This window comes from Anabrus simplex, chromosome 4, assembly GCF_040414725.1.
Source record: "Anabrus simplex isolate iqAnaSimp1 chromosome 4, ASM4041472v1, whole genome shotgun sequence".
Classification (NCBI taxonomy): Eukaryota; Metazoa; Arthropoda; class Insecta; order Orthoptera; family Tettigoniidae; genus Anabrus; species Anabrus simplex.
In genome coordinates, this window is record NC_090268.1 from 214,255,763 (window position 1) to 214,273,766 (window position 18,004).

The window sequence follows — 18,004 nt, forward strand, 5'->3', positions numbered from 1 at the left end:
GTGGCGATGGGATAAGGAAGGGCTAGGAGTGGGAAAGAAGCGACCGTGGCCTTAATTAAGGTACAGCCCTAGCATTTGCCTGGTATGCAAATGGGAAACCACAAAAAACCACCTTCAGGTCTGTGGACAGTAGGGTTTGAACCCACTATCTCCTGAATGGAAGCTCATGGCTATGGGCCCCTAACTGCGTGGCCAACTTGCTTGGTAATATTCAGTTTCTGATATGGATTAGATTGTCTAATTTGTTAACATTAAATACAAAAAAAAAAGTCTGGGTCTGGAGTAAAATACAAAATAAATAATAATCATATGAACTCCGCTCTTGTTCAGCAGCTGTATAAACTACCAAGCATTCCTATACAGCTGTTGAAGAAAAGAACAAATAAGTTCTTGAAACATGTATGCACTTAGCTAACAAAAAAAGATTGTACCGTAATAAGTATTGGACTAGGTGGACTACTTTTAAGCTATCGCTGATAGATGAAAATGGTAATATGAACTTATGTACTTATCCTTTTCTGGTACTTCAATTCATCATCAAAATTGGTTTACAGTTCTAAGACTGATCAGTTGCCATAAAAGATTTCCATATCTTCTTGTTATTTGCAGTTTACTTCATTGACAATCAATTTTGCACCTGGATGTCTTTTAAAATTTGTTTGAGGAAGGTATTTCTATGTCTTCCCCATGAATGTTTTCTTTCATTGAAGCATTCTTCCATGGATCTCATTAAATTGGAGTGGCATATCGTGGCGGAGGGAAAGACTCAGGTGACTGGAAGAGAGTACTCTCCTCTTGTACATAAAAGCTGTTCTGGCCTTAGCAATACAACATTCAACTTCTGTGGTGCTCCTTCTGTCATCTGTTATCTTCTGACCTAGGTAAGTGTTTAAAAAAAGAGGATTTGGGAATTTCATGTACGTCATGCATTTTGTTTTTGAGGTATTTATTTTCATACCATATTTCTGCACCATTGGTGCAATGCTTGATAGTATTGCCTCTGCAAAATAGATGGGCTGCCAGCTCATTATCTGCAAACTTAATTACTTGTATGATAATTCAAATGTATTTTTCTCCAAGTCTTATGTCTTCTAGAGCTTTCACCATCATCAGCTCACCAAAAGTATTAAACAGAATTGGGGAAAGAGGACATCCTTGTCTTACCCTTTTTCTGATAGCGACTAGTTTAGTAAGACCTTCTCTCAAATATACAACTGCATTTTGACCATTGTAGAAGTCCCATATCACTGAGATGAATTGAGATGGACAGTAGTCATTGTAAGAGATGCTTCAACATGGTGGAAACACTTACACACGTCCTTGGTTCCTGCCAGCACGGTGAAACTGTGCACATCATCAAATAAGAACCACTATCGCCCAAGCCTTTAGAAGAACTGGATTTACCGTCCATGAAGAAATCCATGGTTTGGCAGAGAATAGAAGCACTGATGATAGACAGATAGATAAGGAATGGGTAAGCCCTGCCTTTGCAGGGCTCCACACGTAGGTCTATGAAGACCCTTTGTGTCCCTTAAACGGATTTGCCTAGTCCAGCCCTAGTGCTACTATAAAGGATACCAGTGTCCGAATGTTGAAATTCCTGATGTCTTCCAGGTTCACAAAATGTGAGCCAAGATATCGATGTCTAGTGCTTGCAAGAGCCTCGCACTGACACAACACATGCGCAGAGGTCTCTTCCTCCCTATCGCATCTTCTACACATCAGATCCTGACTAATTTTCATGATGTGCAAGTGTCTCTGTAATGTATTGTGGCCTGTCAACAGTCCAACTACCATTCGTATTCTGGTCCTATTCAAATTTATTAGGACCTTTTTATATCTTTGGCTGGGCCCTTCGATAAGTTCACGTGCTTGCCTTGCTGTGGTTAACCTCTTCCAAATGTCTAAGTGAGACTGTTTTGTCCACTGGGATATTACCAGTTTCACACATCGGAATGATACCCCCAGGAAGGGCTCTGGTCCTATGAAAGGACTTTTTGAGCCTTGTTTCGCTAGTTTGTCAGCTTCTTCATTTCCACTGATTCCTGTGTGCCCAGGAACCCATAACAGGGTAACTGGGCTAAGCTCACACAGCTTATATAACATCCTCTTCTTCTTGCGTTACGGCCTCTGTAGGACCAAGGACAGCTCCTTCATGGATTGCATTTTCTTCTTCTCCTCCCAGAACCTCTTCATCCTTTCTCTTCTTCTCTCCCGCTCTTCTTCCGAGATATTCAGTATCCTCTTCTCTTGTCTACTCCACTGGTGACTCTCAATCCTTTTCCTGTATCCATCCCTATCGTTGATCTCTGGCATATTAGTCGGTATGTACTTCCTTTTCCAATTTTCCTTTTCTTCCACCTTGATCCCCAATTCTGACCAATCTTTCCGGAGTTCAACTACCCACTTGGTTCCTGTCTTTCCTCATGTCCTCGCTGTTGTTTCCCATACTCTTTTCGTCATTCTATCCATATTCATCCTGATTACATGTCCCGCAAACCGTGCTCTTTTCAGTCTGATTTCTTCTGAGATTGTCCTCATGTTCCGGTATAGTTCTTCCCTGGGTCTCCTCATCCATCTCTCACCTCCTCTCTTAGAGCCTAGTATTTTCCTCAATATTTTTCTCTCTTCTTTCTCTAGTTGTTCCGCACCATTTCTTCCTAGTGCTATAGTCTCAGCAGCATATAATACAGCATTTCTCACCGTTGCCTTGTAATGTCTGATCTTTGCGTCCGTAGATATATTCTTTTTATTGTATATATCTCTGGTCATACAGAAGGCTGATCGCATCTTTTTTATCCTCTCTGTTATTCCTTCATTGCTCCTATTCCTTCCTGTTATAAATTCTCCTAGGTACTTGAATTTGTCCACGTTCTGCACGGTGCCTTCCGGTGTTGTCCAATCCTCAGTGGTATTCAATGTCTTTGTCTTGTTGTAGGCGATCCTCAGTCCTACCCTTCCGGCTATATTGCTTAAGTTGTTGAGTTGTGTCTTTGCATCTTCTTCTGTCTCACTTACTATAACTATGTCGTCCGCAAAGGCTAGACAATCTACTTGGGCCCTATTGTCCTTTTTGTCCCCAACATGCGTCTTTGGTATTCCCATTGTCTCATTCATTGTTCTCCACTGTCTGATGACTTCATCCAGAGCTATGTTGAACAACATTGGTGATAATCCATCTCCTTGTTTTACACCAGTGTTGATATCAAATTCTTCAGAGAGTACTCCTCTGAATCTCACCCTTGCCTTTGTGTCTGATAGAATTTCCATTATGAGTTCATGTGTAGTGCCATCTAATCCTCTGTTCTTCAGGATTCTTCCAAGAGTTTGTCTGTCGATGGAGTCATATGCCTTAGTGAAATCTACAAAGGTTACCACCGTTTTTTTGTTCTTTAAGGCCCTATGTTCTATCAGTTGTTTCAGTATAAATATCTGTTCTATGCATCCTCTTCCCTTCCTAAATCCTGCTTGGTAGTCTCCAATTGTACTTTCTAACTGTTCTTCCAGTCTATTGAGCAGGACTTTCGACAACACCTTATAGCCAATCTCTAGTAGCGAAATTCCTCTATAGTTGTTTGCATCCCTCTTGTCTCCCTTCTTATGTATTGGTATTATGATCGCATTCTTCCATCCTTCTGGTAACTTCTTTGTTCTCCAAATCTGGCCGATGATGTTGGTCATGTTGTCTACTGCCTTGTCACCTCCCCACTTAATCATCTCAGCTGATATTCCATCTTCTCCGGTTGCTTTGTTATTCTTTAGATCGCTTATGGCCTGCGCGACCTCATCTCTAGTTGGAGGACATGACTCTCTCTCTTCTGTGTTTGTCCCCAGCTCCAGCTCTTCTTCAGGTGGTTCACAGTTTAACAGGTCATGAAAGTATTCTGCAAGTATCCTACAGTTCTCCTTCGCACTAACTGCCAGATCCCCATTCTTTTCTCTTATAAAGAGTTCTCTGCCTTTATATCCACTCAGGCTCTTTTTGAATTTCCCAAAAAAGTCTCTACTATTGTTTTTCCTGAAGTTGTTTTCAATTTCATCCAATTCCTGCTTCATCCTCTGTCTTTTGGTCCATCTTATGGTTCTGGCTGTTTCCTTCCTTACTCATAGGAAAACTTCCCATTTTTCCAGGTTCTTCTTAATGCTCCAGTCTCTCCAGGCTTTCCTGCGATTCTCAACCGCTTCCTCACAGTCCGTATTCCACCACCAGTGTTTCTTTTTCTTTTCTTCCTTTCCCCATATTTCAGCCTGTTTCCTCATATTCAGCTTCATGTCATCCCATCCATTGCCAGTTTCTATTCCTTCCTCGTATTTGGATCGATTGTGCCGTAATTTGTCTCTGTCTATATTTATTTTTCCAGTTGGTCTACTTGTCTGTGGCAGTCTACCCCTGTGCGGAATCCAAAGGCACTTGATTTCTGTAAGATAGTGATCTGATTCTATTCTTGTGTTCTTTCTGACCTTTGTGTTCATAATCTCTTTAGTGTTTGTCCGATTGATTGCCACATGGTCAATCTGGAATTCCCCAATGTGGGTGCATGGGCTTGCCCATGTCTTTTTCTTATTCGGTTTGGCCCTGAAGTGAGTTGTCATAAGTCTCATTCTGTGTTCTCGACATAGTTCAGTTAACCTTTCTCCGTTTTTGTTCGTCCTCTTGTGTGCTGGGTACTTGCCTACTATCCCCTTATGTTGCTTCTCCCTCCCTACCTGTGCATTATAATCACCTACAAGTATCTTTACTTGTCTGTGTGGTATGCTTTTCAGTGTATCATCCAGTTCTTCCCAGAAACTGTCTACAGCTTTCTTGTCTTTTCTGTTCTTGTCATTGGTAGGCGCATGTCCATTTACTATGGTATATTTTTTGTTCCCTGCTCGAATTGATAACGTGGAAATCCTTTCAGACCTACTCTTCATTTCAATTATGCCATCCTCATACCTCTTGTCTATTATGAATCCTGTACCAAAGCATGTAGGTGTGTGTCTTCCTTTTCCCACTCTGATTCCTGGTTTTCCTTTCAGCACTATGAAGCCTTCTGACTCCACTGTGTCTTCATCACTATATCTTGTTTCTTGCATGGCTAGTATTCCAATGTTTCTTTCTCTCATCTCATCTATTACCTGTTTAAGTTTACCAGTCTTTGTCATTGTCTGTACATTTATGGTCCCCATCCTGAAAATCTTTTTCGTTTTGATCCTTTTGGAGGTTCTTGGGAGCTCCGACTCTTCCCATTCGCACATTCTGGCAGGTCCCCCAGAATCCGAATGCCTGCTTGCGTCAACTTTGGTTGACGGGAGATTGTCCCCCTGGGGTAATCTCAATTCTACAGTGCGATCCATTCCATGAGCTAAAAGGAATGTTTGTTGGGACAGCTCGGGACTGTCCAATTATACGACTGAGGTTGTTAGCCCCAGAAGATGAAATAACATCCTCTGGCACTCCCATACCATTTTGAATGTTGTTCTAACTGCACATAGTGCTTTTAACACTATCTGGCTGTCGCTGCAAATGGTGATGCTTCTTCTACATCCAGGCATGTTCCATAAATGTTCAGCACAGGCCAGTATTGCATATACTTTGGCCTGGAAAACAGTAGTATATTTACCCATGAGAAGGAAGAGCCTTGTCTTAGGCCCCCAGACCCCTGCGCCCGTGCCCATCTCCGCCCGCGAGCCATCTGTGTACCATGTACAGCCCATAGACCTAAGACAGGCCCCAGCATCCTTGACCCACTCCTCCCTTGTGGGTATCACAACTGCGAACTTATAGTTCAGATTAAAACTGGGCTTCATTAGGTCCCCGATCATCATTGTCGTAGGCCAAGTCTGGTGAAGCTTTGTAAGAATAGAAGCATGACCTCTATTTGGATTCTTGAAAAACCATCCTCTGAGTGACCAGAGGCGGTAAGCACTCATTCCCACTATCTCCTTAACATATAAATGTAAGGGGGGAAGGCATAGGATGGCCTCCATTCCACATAATGGTGTAGTATCCAGTACCCCTGTTATTCCTAGACACGCAAGTCTTTGGACACTGTTTAACTTGGCGGTCACAGTTTTACTCTCAGAACCTGGCCACCAGACTAAAGATGCGTAGGTGATCGTGGGCCGTACAATAGAAATATAAAGCCATTGGACCACCCTAGGTTCTAGGCCCCAAGTCTTCCCGACGGCCCTGCGACAGGCCCACATAATCTTGCGAGCCTTATCCACCTCATGATCTATATGGTTTTTCCAGCTCAGTCTTGCCTCGAGGATTACCCCTAGGTACTTAACTGAGGTTGTCTTAACTAATTTTTTTCCCAAATAGGAATGGCTCTGACAGTCCGTCTAGCCTCCTCCTCCTGGTAAACACGGCGAGCTCCGTCTTGTCGGGATTGACCGACAAGTCTGTATTGTGGCACCATCTTTCCACCCTGTGTAGGGAGCTCTGTACGAGCTCCGAAACCGTACTGGGGAAATTTCCTACCGCCATCAGGCTAATGTCGTCTGCATAGCCTTGGGTATAAATTCCTCCAACATTTAACCTGTTAAGTAGTTCATCCACTACCAGGCACCATAATGTTGGTGATAATACTCCTTCCTATGGACACCCCTTGTCTATATTAGCTCTCAATATAACTGTGTTGAGGGTAAACAGAACTTGACGGCCCTGCAGTGAGGCCATAATCCATCTTATGAGCATCCTACTCACGCCTCTTCTCTCTGGACTAAGTTCTATGGAGCCCAAAGATGTGTAGTTAAAGGCCCCTTCTATGTCTAAGAATATGACCATAGCAAGTTGTTGCTGATCCAAGGTGCTCTCCAGCCTGGAAACAAGCTGGTGTAGTGCTGTTTCAACCGAATTCCCTGGTTGGCATGTTTGTTGATGAAAATGCAGGGGACAATCTCTTAATACTTTCTCCCTGATATGTCTATCCACCAGTCTTTCCAAAAGAAGAAAAGACATTAGACTAATGGGTCTATAATCCTTAGGTCTAGTATATGATGACCTTCCAGGTTTAGGTATATACACTACCTTCGCCTGATGCCACAAGGAGTACATGTACCCCATGTTAAGACAGGCTCTAAAAATTCTGAAGAGGTATGGTTCCATGGGAACCACTTCTGCTTTCTGAAGAAGCGCTGGAGAGATCCCATCCATTCCTAGACTTTTATAAGGGGCAAAAGATTCTAATGCCCACTTCACCCTTCTTGGGGTAACAATCTCTGCGGCTTCCTTCCAACCACTTCTATCGGATTGGAAGGATCCGCTCGATTCTACTTCACTATTTGTGACTACTGAATCTGGAAAGTGGGCATCAAGCAATAAGCTCAGGGTCTCCCTCTCTGTGGATGTATATCCACCCGAGGGAGACTCCAATGAGTCCAGCCTTGCCCTTCCATCCAAGGTTAGAATTTTATGAAGCCTTGCCACTTCATATTGACTCTCGCAAAACTGTCTCCAGGATTTCCTAGAAGCCTTTTTGACTTCTGACTTGTACTTTCTTTGTGATTCTTTGTAAGAATCTAGACTTTCTTGATCTTGAAGGTCCCTGTATTTGTTCCAGAGCCTTTGTGTGTTTCTCCTCAGGTGTTCCAGATAACTGTTCCACTGGAAGCTTCCTATTGTTCTTTTTGCCTTAACAACTGGCAGTTTAATTCATAAGAGGTAACTAGTGTCTGTGTGAGAAAACTCACACTGAGCTCCAGCTCCTCGTTATTCTTGATTATATTTGAAGGTCCTCCTTCCAGTCCCCTCCTCACATCCTCCCTAAAAGAATCGGTTTGTCTAGGATTCCTACAAGATGGGATTTCGAAGGAGCCCTCTATATGAAACACAATGTGTCTGTGGTCTGACAACAAAGGCTCCAAAGAAACTTTCCAGTCTTTAAATTCCTGTATGATTCCCATGGAACCCAGGGTAAGGTCTATGATCCCCTCACTCCTATTATTGATGACGGTTGGGGTATCACCTATGTTCATGATCTCAAGATCGGTTGTACATAGAAATTCTATGAAATTCTCTCCCCTTTGGTTTGTATATTTGCTTCCCCAAATACTGTGGTGAGCATTGGCGTCACATCCTACTATGAGGTTAAGTCCTTGTTTCCTACAGTATGTCACCAGTCTATTGAACTCCTCCGGCGGGAGTGGAGATTCAGAGTCTCCTGGGAAATATGCAGAGCAGACAACCAAATCTCTTGGCTGTCCACCCTCTTCATATCTCACTAGGACTGCTACTAGGTCTCTAGTAATGCAGCCCTGTATAGCCCATGCATTATGATCCTTAACTAGTATTTATGTTCTAGGCTTATCCTCCGCTACTCCACTGAATAGAGTGAAGCCTACACATTTTAGTCCCATGATATGTTCCTGTCCAAGCCAGGGTTCTTGTATTATGGCGACCGAAAACCCATCTTTCTGGATACTTCTTATAAGCACCCTAGAGGCCACTATGCAATGTTGTATGCTTGATTGTATGAAAGTAATCATTCCTTACCTTCATGCAATGCTTTACCTTATGCAGTCTCCAGAACATGCAGCTCCGGCTCCCGTGATGAATCTTGAGACTTGGCTGGCCCCGGCTCCTTCCCAGGCTCCTGCTCCTTGCCTCTGTTGGTCCCGGTATTGTCTGTGGTGGGGTTGGTCCTCTGCTTGTCGCGTTTACCCTCCACCAGGGTGAAAGTGGCAACACTTTTTCCACATCCCTGGAGTCCATGCTGAACACAAGGCGGGCACCCTTCTTCTCCTCCTTGCGGTCGTAGATTCTTCAGCTACTGGGGTTTAGACCATGGTTCTGGCATGCCATTCTTCTCAAAAGAACAACATTGTCCTGGTATCCAGACCATGACTATCTTGTAGGAGAGGAGTTTATCCATGCCCACAGTTGTGAGCCTGGCTCCTTCCCACAGCTGCATATCTGTAACAAGACTAGATAGCCATGCTACAGTCTCGTCGTTCTCTGCAATAATGATGGCTGCACCTCTCGACAGAACTGAGGCTTAATGGGCCCCAGCTCCGGAAGCTCATCTATCAGATTGGTGATAGCCTCCTCTACAGACTCCACCTGTTTTTCAGTTTGCTGCTGGTCAGGATATCCTTCAGGCACTATGGCCCTCCTGATCCCAGCTTTAGCTATTCTGGCATACTCCACCTTAGGTCTTTTGTGGGCTTGCCGATCTTCTTCTGGGGTTGCCCTCGACAGGAGTGGTTTTGCCACTGGTGTCTTGGTGGGAGGAGTCCTCTGTGCCCTGGAAGCAGAACCCGTATCAGGGGCCTGCCTCTTGTGCCCATTGGATCCCCCCAGTCGACGTTGCCATGGCAGTAGAACGCCTCTCAGCTCCAGGAGTTAGGCCTCCTTTGGCCTGCTCTCGGGCCTTTAAAGCCTTCTTGTACCTTCTCTTCTCAGCGCTGGAGCACTGTTTCTTCTTCTTCCTCTGAACTAGAAGGTTGCCCACCTCTAGAGTGTGCTCTTTTACGGTCGAGGATGTGCTGTCTGAGGGTATCTCCGAAGAGTCCCCATCGGTTGTCGTCGAGCTAGTGTTTCTCTCAGAGTCCCCAGAGGAGCTCTCCAGTTTTTGGGTTGCTACAGTACGCATGTAGGTCCCACGAGTAGCTAGGAAAATATGATGTCCGCCCAGGCAGAACCCCGCATACCCAAGTAAGGCTGCTTACTTGGAGAGGGCGCCAGGTATCTCGAAGGCTCCGTTCAGAACACATCTCCCATGTGCCATGCACCCCATTGGCATGGGTCGCATTACACCTTAGGGTTGGGTGGTGCTTTTGCTTCCTTGTATACCAAATGGTTACCCAACAGGGCTCCATTCGGCATCTCAAGAAAGGAGCTACTAGTCCCCCTCACCACACAGAGGATGTTCAATTGAATAGGGTAACCAGTGTTAGGCCCCTACAATAATTGTAGAAGTACTCACTAGGGGGTAGAAGCACTGAAAGGATTGATATAATTGCCTAAAATGTGGATATATAATCGATCAAACCGTCCGCTTCGAATCCTCCGCTAGTCAACCCGATGATTTTGATCGTGAGAAGAAGGAAATATCGAGTCCACAGTCGGTTCTACAAGGAAACATACAACCCAAAAGGGTCAAAGTCATAGGCTTGCTGATTGGGTGTAGGGGCATGATACCTCGAATATTCATTGAGTTCTGCAAGATATTCCACCTACCGGTACCAAAATCTTTGATTAGTGACACTGCACTTTCTGCCTTGATATCATCAATAAGTATTATAAGAAACAACCTTCGGTGATTTTCTTTAAAATTCAATAAACTGGTATTTTTTTTCTTCCCATTACACACTACTAGTTGGCATTAAGTATACTTTGTCTTTTAGGCAACCTCAAAATTAAGGAAGTGTTACTATGTAATAAATAAGTAAATATATATATACTGTATCCCTTTCAGACCTGAAAGAAAACTGGCAGTGTGAATTTTTGTTTGTATGTCAAAAACCGACTAAAATGCTCTTAAATACATATATTTTTAGTTTATTCTACAAAACAAAAATTAACATCTGAAAAAAAAGCACCCACACAATTGTGCGTGTCAGGACTTAATTCACTACTTACAAAAAAAAAAAATTACCTCAGTGCATGTGAATATACATATGTACATGATCAAATGTTCTATTTTACAGTGGGGAATAACTTAAAACAATTAAATCTTTGTTCAAACACAAGTAAACATTACATTTTCTACGTTGAGGAAGAGTTTTGCTTTTACTGCCCTTTTGGCAGCAGCAACTTGTCGTCAGACCTGAAAGAAATCTGGAGGTGTCAAAATGTCAAAAACTTACTAAAATGCTCTCAATTACATGTTTTTACAGTTTATTTTACAAAATAAGAACTATCGGCTGAAAAACAGAACCCACACAATTGTGCGGGTCAGGACTTCATTCACTACTTGCAAAAAATAAAAAAAATAAAAAATTTAACTCAGTACTTGTGAATATGCACATGTACATGATCAAATGTTCTATTTTACAGTGTGGAACGATTTTAAACAATTAAAATCTTATACATTACATTTCTCACGTAGAGTACGAGTTTTACTTTCACAGTCCTTTTTGTGACAGCACCCAGCATTCCTGCATGCATTGCGTATCAACATTCAAAACCTCATGGTATTACGTACGATGTTGTAAGTTCACAATTTACGTTTACTACACAATTTACACACCTCATTGATTATATTCTGATATTCAGTAAAGCTTCTAGATTAATTTGAATGCAATAAATAAATAAATACTTACATTAGGCATTACTGCTTCCCACCATCTTGCTAATGAACTGTATTTTTAAACTCTTCTTCCTGCCCCCTGGTGGTCAAGTACTTAATAAAAACAGCTGAAGTACATGCTACGTGTCCTGCACAAGCACTGCAGTCTGGTCTAACGCCAAGAAAACGTCAAATAAGCTCAGACATAAATAAAATACGAACCCGCACAATTGTGCGTACACGGTCTAAAAGGGTTAAACATTCCTTAATAATGGGAATAAATTATGCCAGGAAATTCTATCCAATCAATCAATCAATCAATCAATCAATCAATCAATCAATCAATCAATCAATCAATCAATCAATCAATACTGATCTGCATTTAGGGCAGTCGCCCAGGTGGCAGATTCCCTATCTGTTGCTTTCGTAGCCTTTTCCTAAATGATTTCAAAGAAATTGGAAATTTATTGAACATCTCCCTTGGTAAGTTATTCCAATCCCTAACTCCCCTTCCTATAAATGAATATTTGCCCCAGTTTGTCCTCTTGAATTCCAACTTTATCTTCATATTGTGATCTTTCCTACTTTTATAAACGCCATTCAAACTTATTCGTCTACTAATGTCATTCCACGCCATCTCTCCGCTGACAGCTCGGAACATACCACTTAGTCGAGCAGCTCTTCTTCTTTCTCTCAATTCTTCCCAACCCAAACAATGCAACATTTTTGTAACGCTACTCTTTTGTCGGAAATCACCCAGAACAAATCGAGCTGCTTTTCTTTGGATTTTTTCCAGTTCTTGAATCAGGTAATCTTGGTGAGGGTCCCATACACTGGAAGCATACTCTAGTTGGGGTCTTACCAGAGACTTATATGCACTCTCCTTTACATCCTTACTACAACCCCTAAACACCCTCATAACCATGTGCAGAGATCTGTACCCTTTATTTACAATCTCATTTATGTGATTACCCCAATGAAGATCTTTCCTTATATTAACACCTAGATACTTACAATGATCCCCAAAAGGAACTTTCACCCCATCAACGCAGTAATTAAAACTGAGAGGACTTTTCCTATTTGTGAAACTCACAACCTGACTTTTAATCCCGTTTATCATCATACCATTGCCTGCTGTCCATCTCACAACATTTTCGAGGTCACGTTGCAGTTGCTATCACTCTATAGAGAATAACATCATCCGCAAAAAGCCTTACCTCCGATTCCACTCCTTTACTCATATCATTTATATATATAAGAAAACATAAAGGTCCAATAATACTGCCTTGAGGAATTCCCCTCTTAATTATTACAGGGTCAGATAAAGCTTTGCCTACTCTAATTCTCTGAGATCTATTTTCTAGAAATATAGCAATCCATTCAGTCACTCTTTTGTCTAGTCCAATTGCACTCATTTTTGCCAGTAGTCTCCCATGATCCACCCTATCAAATGCTTTAGACAGGTCAATCACGATACAGTCCATTTGACCTCCAGAATCCAAGATATCTGCTATATCTTGCTGGAATCCTACAAGTTGAGCTTCAGTGGAATAACCCTTCCTAAAACCGAATTGCCTTCTATCGAACCAGTTATTAATTTCACAAACATGTCTAATATAATCAGAAAGAATGCCTTCCCAAAGCTTACATACAATGCATGTCAAACTGACTGGCCTGTAATTTTCAGCTTTATGTCTATCACCCTTTCCTTTATACACCAGGGCTACAATAGCAACTCTCCATTCATCTGGTATAGCTCCTCCGACCAAACAATAATCAAATAAGTACTTCAGATATGGTACTATATCCCAACCCATTGTCTTTAGTATATCCCCAGAAATCTGATCAATTCCAGCCGCTTTTCTAGTTTTCAACTTTTGTATCTTATTGTAAATGTCATTGTTATCATACGTAAATTTTATTACTTCTTTGGCCTTAGTCTCCTCCTCTATCTCGACATCATCCTTGTAACTAACAATCTTTACATACTGCTGACTGAATACTTCTGCCTTTTGAAGATCATCACATACACACTCCCCTTGTTCATTAATTATTCCTGGAATGTCCTTCTTGGAACCTGTTTCTGCCTTAAAATACCTATACATACCCTTCCATTTTTCACTAAAATTCGTATGACTGCCAATTATGCTTGCCATCATGTTATCCTTAGCTGCCTTCTTTGCTAGATTCAATTTTCTAGTAAGTTCCTTCAATTTCTCCTTACTTCCACAGCCATTTCTAACTCTATTTCTTTCCAGTCTGCACCTCCTTCTTAGTCTATTTCTCTATTATAATAAGGTGGGTCTTTACCATTCCTTACCACCCTTAAAGGTACAAACCTGTTTTCGCATTCCTCAACAATTTCTTTAAACCCATCCCAGAGTCTGTTTACATTTTTATTTACCGTTTTCCACCGATCATAGCTACTTTTTAGAAACTGCCTCATGCCTGCTTTATCAGCCATATGGTACTGCCTAACAGTCCTACTTTTAAGACCTTCCTTTCTATCACATTTATTTTTAACTACCACAAAAACAGCTTCATGATCACTAATACCATCTATTACTTCAGTTTTCCTATAGAGCTCATCTGGTTTTATCAGCACCACATCCAGGATATTTTTCCCTCTGGTTGGTTCCATCACTTTCTGAATCAGCTGTCCTTCCCATATTAACTTATTTGCCATTTGTTGGTCATGCTTCCTGTCGTTCGCATTTCCTTCCCAATTGACATCTGGCAAATTCAGATCTCCCGCTACAATCACATTTCTTTCCAATACGTTTCCCACATAGCTGACTATCCTATCAAATAATTCCGAATCTGCATCAGTGCTACCCTTTCCCGATCTGTACACTCCACATATATCAAGTTGCCTATTATCTTTAGAAATGAGCCTTACACCTAGAATTTCATGTGTCTCATCTTTAACTTTTTCGTAGCTTACAAATTCTTCTTTCACCAGAATGAATACTCCCCCTCCCACCCTTCCTATCCTATCTCTACGATACACACTCCAGTGCCGTGAGAAAATTTCTGCATCCATTATATCATTTCTCAGCCATGATTCAACTCCTATTACAATATCTGGTAAATATATATCTATTAAATTACTTAATTCTATTCCTTTCTTTACAATACTTCTACAGTTCAACACTAACAATTTTATGTCATCCCTACTTGATTTCCAGTTCCCTGTTCCCTTATCACCGCTCCCTAGGCCATCCCGTTTCCCTGAATGTACCTCCCTATTACCCTTCCAAACAAATTTCCTAACTTATACGTACCACTGCGGTTTAAATGAAGGCCATCTGAGTGCAGATCCCTATCTCCTACCCACCCATTAGGATCTAGAAATTTCACTCCCAGTTTCCCACATACCCACTCCATAGTCTCATTTAAATCCCCAATCACCCTCCAGTCAGTATCCCTTCTACACAGTATTCCACTAATAACAATCTCCGCTTTCTTAAACTTCACCCGTGCTGCATTTACCAGATCCCACACATCTCCAACTATGTTGGTACTTATATCAGCTTGCCTTACATTGTTGGTACCAACGTGAAACACTACCACCTTCTTCTTCCTCTCCTCCCTCTCTTCTACTTTCCTCAACATCTGCCTCAACCTAATTCCTGGATAACACTCTACCCTGGTACCCTTTCCTCCGCATACTTTCCCCACGTGTCTAACGATGGAATCCCCCATGACCAGAGCCTCAACCCTACCCACCTCATTTGATCCCCTCCCCTCCTGGTCAGCCCTATCTTTCCTGATAGCTGCAGAAGCTACTTCCTCCTCCCTTTTCTCCTTCCCATGACCCTGTTCCACCTGTCTTTTCCTATCCTCTACTCTACATTTTCCTTTCCTACCTTTTCCCTTCCTCCTACTTCCACACATCTCAGCAACAGTTCCATATCTAGACAGTACCAATGTCTTTTAATAATAAGTTGACGCAAGTGCGGTAACAGAAATGTGATAACATGTATAACTTGAAAACAATATTCTCTCACCCATGGGTAACTAATGCAGATATCAAGCTTGAATAATTATTGTTATTATTTTACAATTATTATTATTGTATGTATAGCTGTGAAGTGTTACATCCATTTATTATTATTATTATTATTATTACATCATGTGTATATATGATATGATCGCATTGTTTTTGAGGTTATGTCATGAAACGTGCACTGTGTATAGACATTTATATCTGTTCATTTAATGTAAATATCTGTAAATTATTATTATAATTTATTCTTACCTGTATATATAAATTGTAAATAACCTATGTATTAGACACTCTAGAATTTTCACAAAGATATATTTTGTAATGTAACTTTCTATAAGCCTGACCAGGCACACATATATAAGGGAATGATCTTGACGGTAAAAGTTATTTGTTGTTTAGTAGAGTTATGGTGTAGCAAGTATATATCCCGGGCTGACATGCAATATTTGCAGTCTCCACATTGAAATACGCAGTCATCTGTTTTCAGTTGTGGTTCAAAGTTATAACCTCCATATTGAAGTGTTGGCAGTTATTTTTAATAATGGCGGTTTTGTTGATATTCTCAAAGTGAAGTGTTTTGATACTGTGATTAAGATTATGTGTGTGTTAATTTGTGAATATATGTGAATAAAATGAATTGTACCAACTGACAGCATCTCGTGTGCATCTGTGTGGATACGTTAACTGGCGACCATGAAGAGGACGTAAAAATTTACGAGGAATACGAGTGTGGTAGTTCAAAATTCTAGTCATATTAGAGAATATGTCACTCAAACAGCTCAAAGACAAAGTTACCAAGAGGAATCTCCTGACAGACGGGAAGAAGAAATCACTACAGGTGCCACTATGGAAAGATCTCATGGAGAAGGGAGTAGATCCAGGAAAGTTTTGCATTGAAGTCAACAAAGATGCCGACGAAACATCGGAAGATGAGGTAAATATAACCGAAATGTGTTCTAACCTAATGACCTTGATGCAGGCACTAAATGACAAACTTTCAGGTGAAATTTCTCAAGCTAACTCAGTTTTAACTGGACAGATAGCACAAGTGTACACACAGGTTTATAATGTAGAACAGGGCCTAGAATCGAAAATTTCAACCTTAAATGACAAAATTTCATCACAAATTAGCGATGTCACTGATCAATTGACGCAGCAAATATCGGACATCACGTCAAAACTCGGACAGGTTGACCAGATCGAGAGTAGAGTAAGCCAGCTTGAAGGGGATATCTTGGAAATCCAGGTTTCCGGCATAAAACAACAGATTGAGGGGAAGATTTCTAACATCGAGAGAAATTTTGAAAGCCGTATCTCTGTCCTTGAGGGAAATCTTGGGAGTCATATTTCTGCTGTTGAAGGAAGGTTAGAAAACCGGTTTTTGACCATCAAGGGAGATATACAGAATATAAGGGAAAACATCCTTCACACAGTAGAAGATAGACTGCAAACAAGACATACCGCCACACCTCTAAACGCCTCAAAACTAACCGGTAATACAGGACAACTAGACCCAAAGGTGATTATAGAGAGCCTTCCAGAATTCCACAGACGACTAGAGGAGATTCTGACTAGCTTTGTAGAGGGATTGGTCAACCTATTAGGAAGGACTAATTTACCAGAGGACATCTTCGTGCAACTCGTCACACTGCGATTAAAGGGGCAAGCTGCTACTTGGTGGAACAACTTGAGGGGCTTAAATCTAAACTGGATGGACTTCAGGAGGGAATTCCTCGCTAGGTTTAATTCTGAAGGGGTGAAAAGCTCCGTGTAAAGGAAGCTACTGACTGAGGCACAACCCACTGGCATGAGAGCTAGCGCCTTCGTCCTGCAGAAGTACAAACTCTTCAAGTGTCTGCACCCGGAAGGAAGTGAAAATGAGATCTTACCAGATATCACAGAGCTACTCCACGATAAGATTCTGCCCCTAGTGAAAGTATCACAACCCAGATCCTTTGATGATCTACGCAGAATCATCGCCCAGCTGGAGAAGGAACACAGGAGCAAAGCTACAGAAGAGACCAGTGCAGTTAGGAAGTGCTACCGGTGTGGAAAAGAAGAACACGTGCCCAACCGTGACGTTGGAGAAACTAGGTCCGGCCCATTCTGGATTAAGGGGGGAAGGGACTGAGAATGGGAAGGTGCCCCAAGAACTGACAGATGAGCAACCATGGTCAAGTAGGAGAGGGATTGGTCAGATAGTGAGTAGAATAGGTCAACCCCGTCCAGCTATCATCTTAAGGATTGGCAACGAGAATTTTTCAGCCGTACTCGACAGCCAAGCAAGCCATTCGTTTGTCAACAGAATTGTCGCCAGATTACTACTGCCTATGAAGTCTCACCACCTCGGAATGGTAGTGGGAGCAGAGGACAGGGTAACCTATTCCATCCAATGATAGACTAACCTAACTGCTAAATTCATGAACTTGCTTATTGTAATTGATGTTGCAGTGATTCAGAACCTGATACCTAACATCATTTTATGTCATGACTTCCTGGTGGAATACAAGGTGATCCTAGACTATGCAGCTCATGAAGTCTTTTTGTGAAAAGACAGACATCTAAGGGTCGCCTGGTACGATGGAAATCTCCGGACTCACAAGGATACAGAATTTGACGTAAACCTGGGAGATATCCAGTTAACACATCTTCGACTAAGTGAAGAAGAGGAGCTGAGACACACCTTAAATGACTTTCCGGAAGTCATTACCAATAAAATAGGACGGACTGCCATGGTAATGCACACCATTGAATGCAGCGCTTCCTCACCCATCAAGCA

General features: G+C 41.8%; 1 long non-coding RNA gene across 2 annotated transcripts in view; it reads left to right on the forward strand.

The window, feature by feature from the left end:
* The window catches only part of LOC136872576 (uncharacterized), a 317,281-nt gene that overhangs the window by 282,797 nt on the left and 16,480 nt on the right, over positions 1–18,004 (forward strand). For both annotated transcript variants that reach the window (XR_010859955.2, XR_010859954.2), the window contains one exon: positions 711–881. This is a non-coding gene — a long non-coding RNA (uncharacterized lncRNA). The remainder of the gene's footprint in view (positions 1–710; positions 882–18,004) is intronic.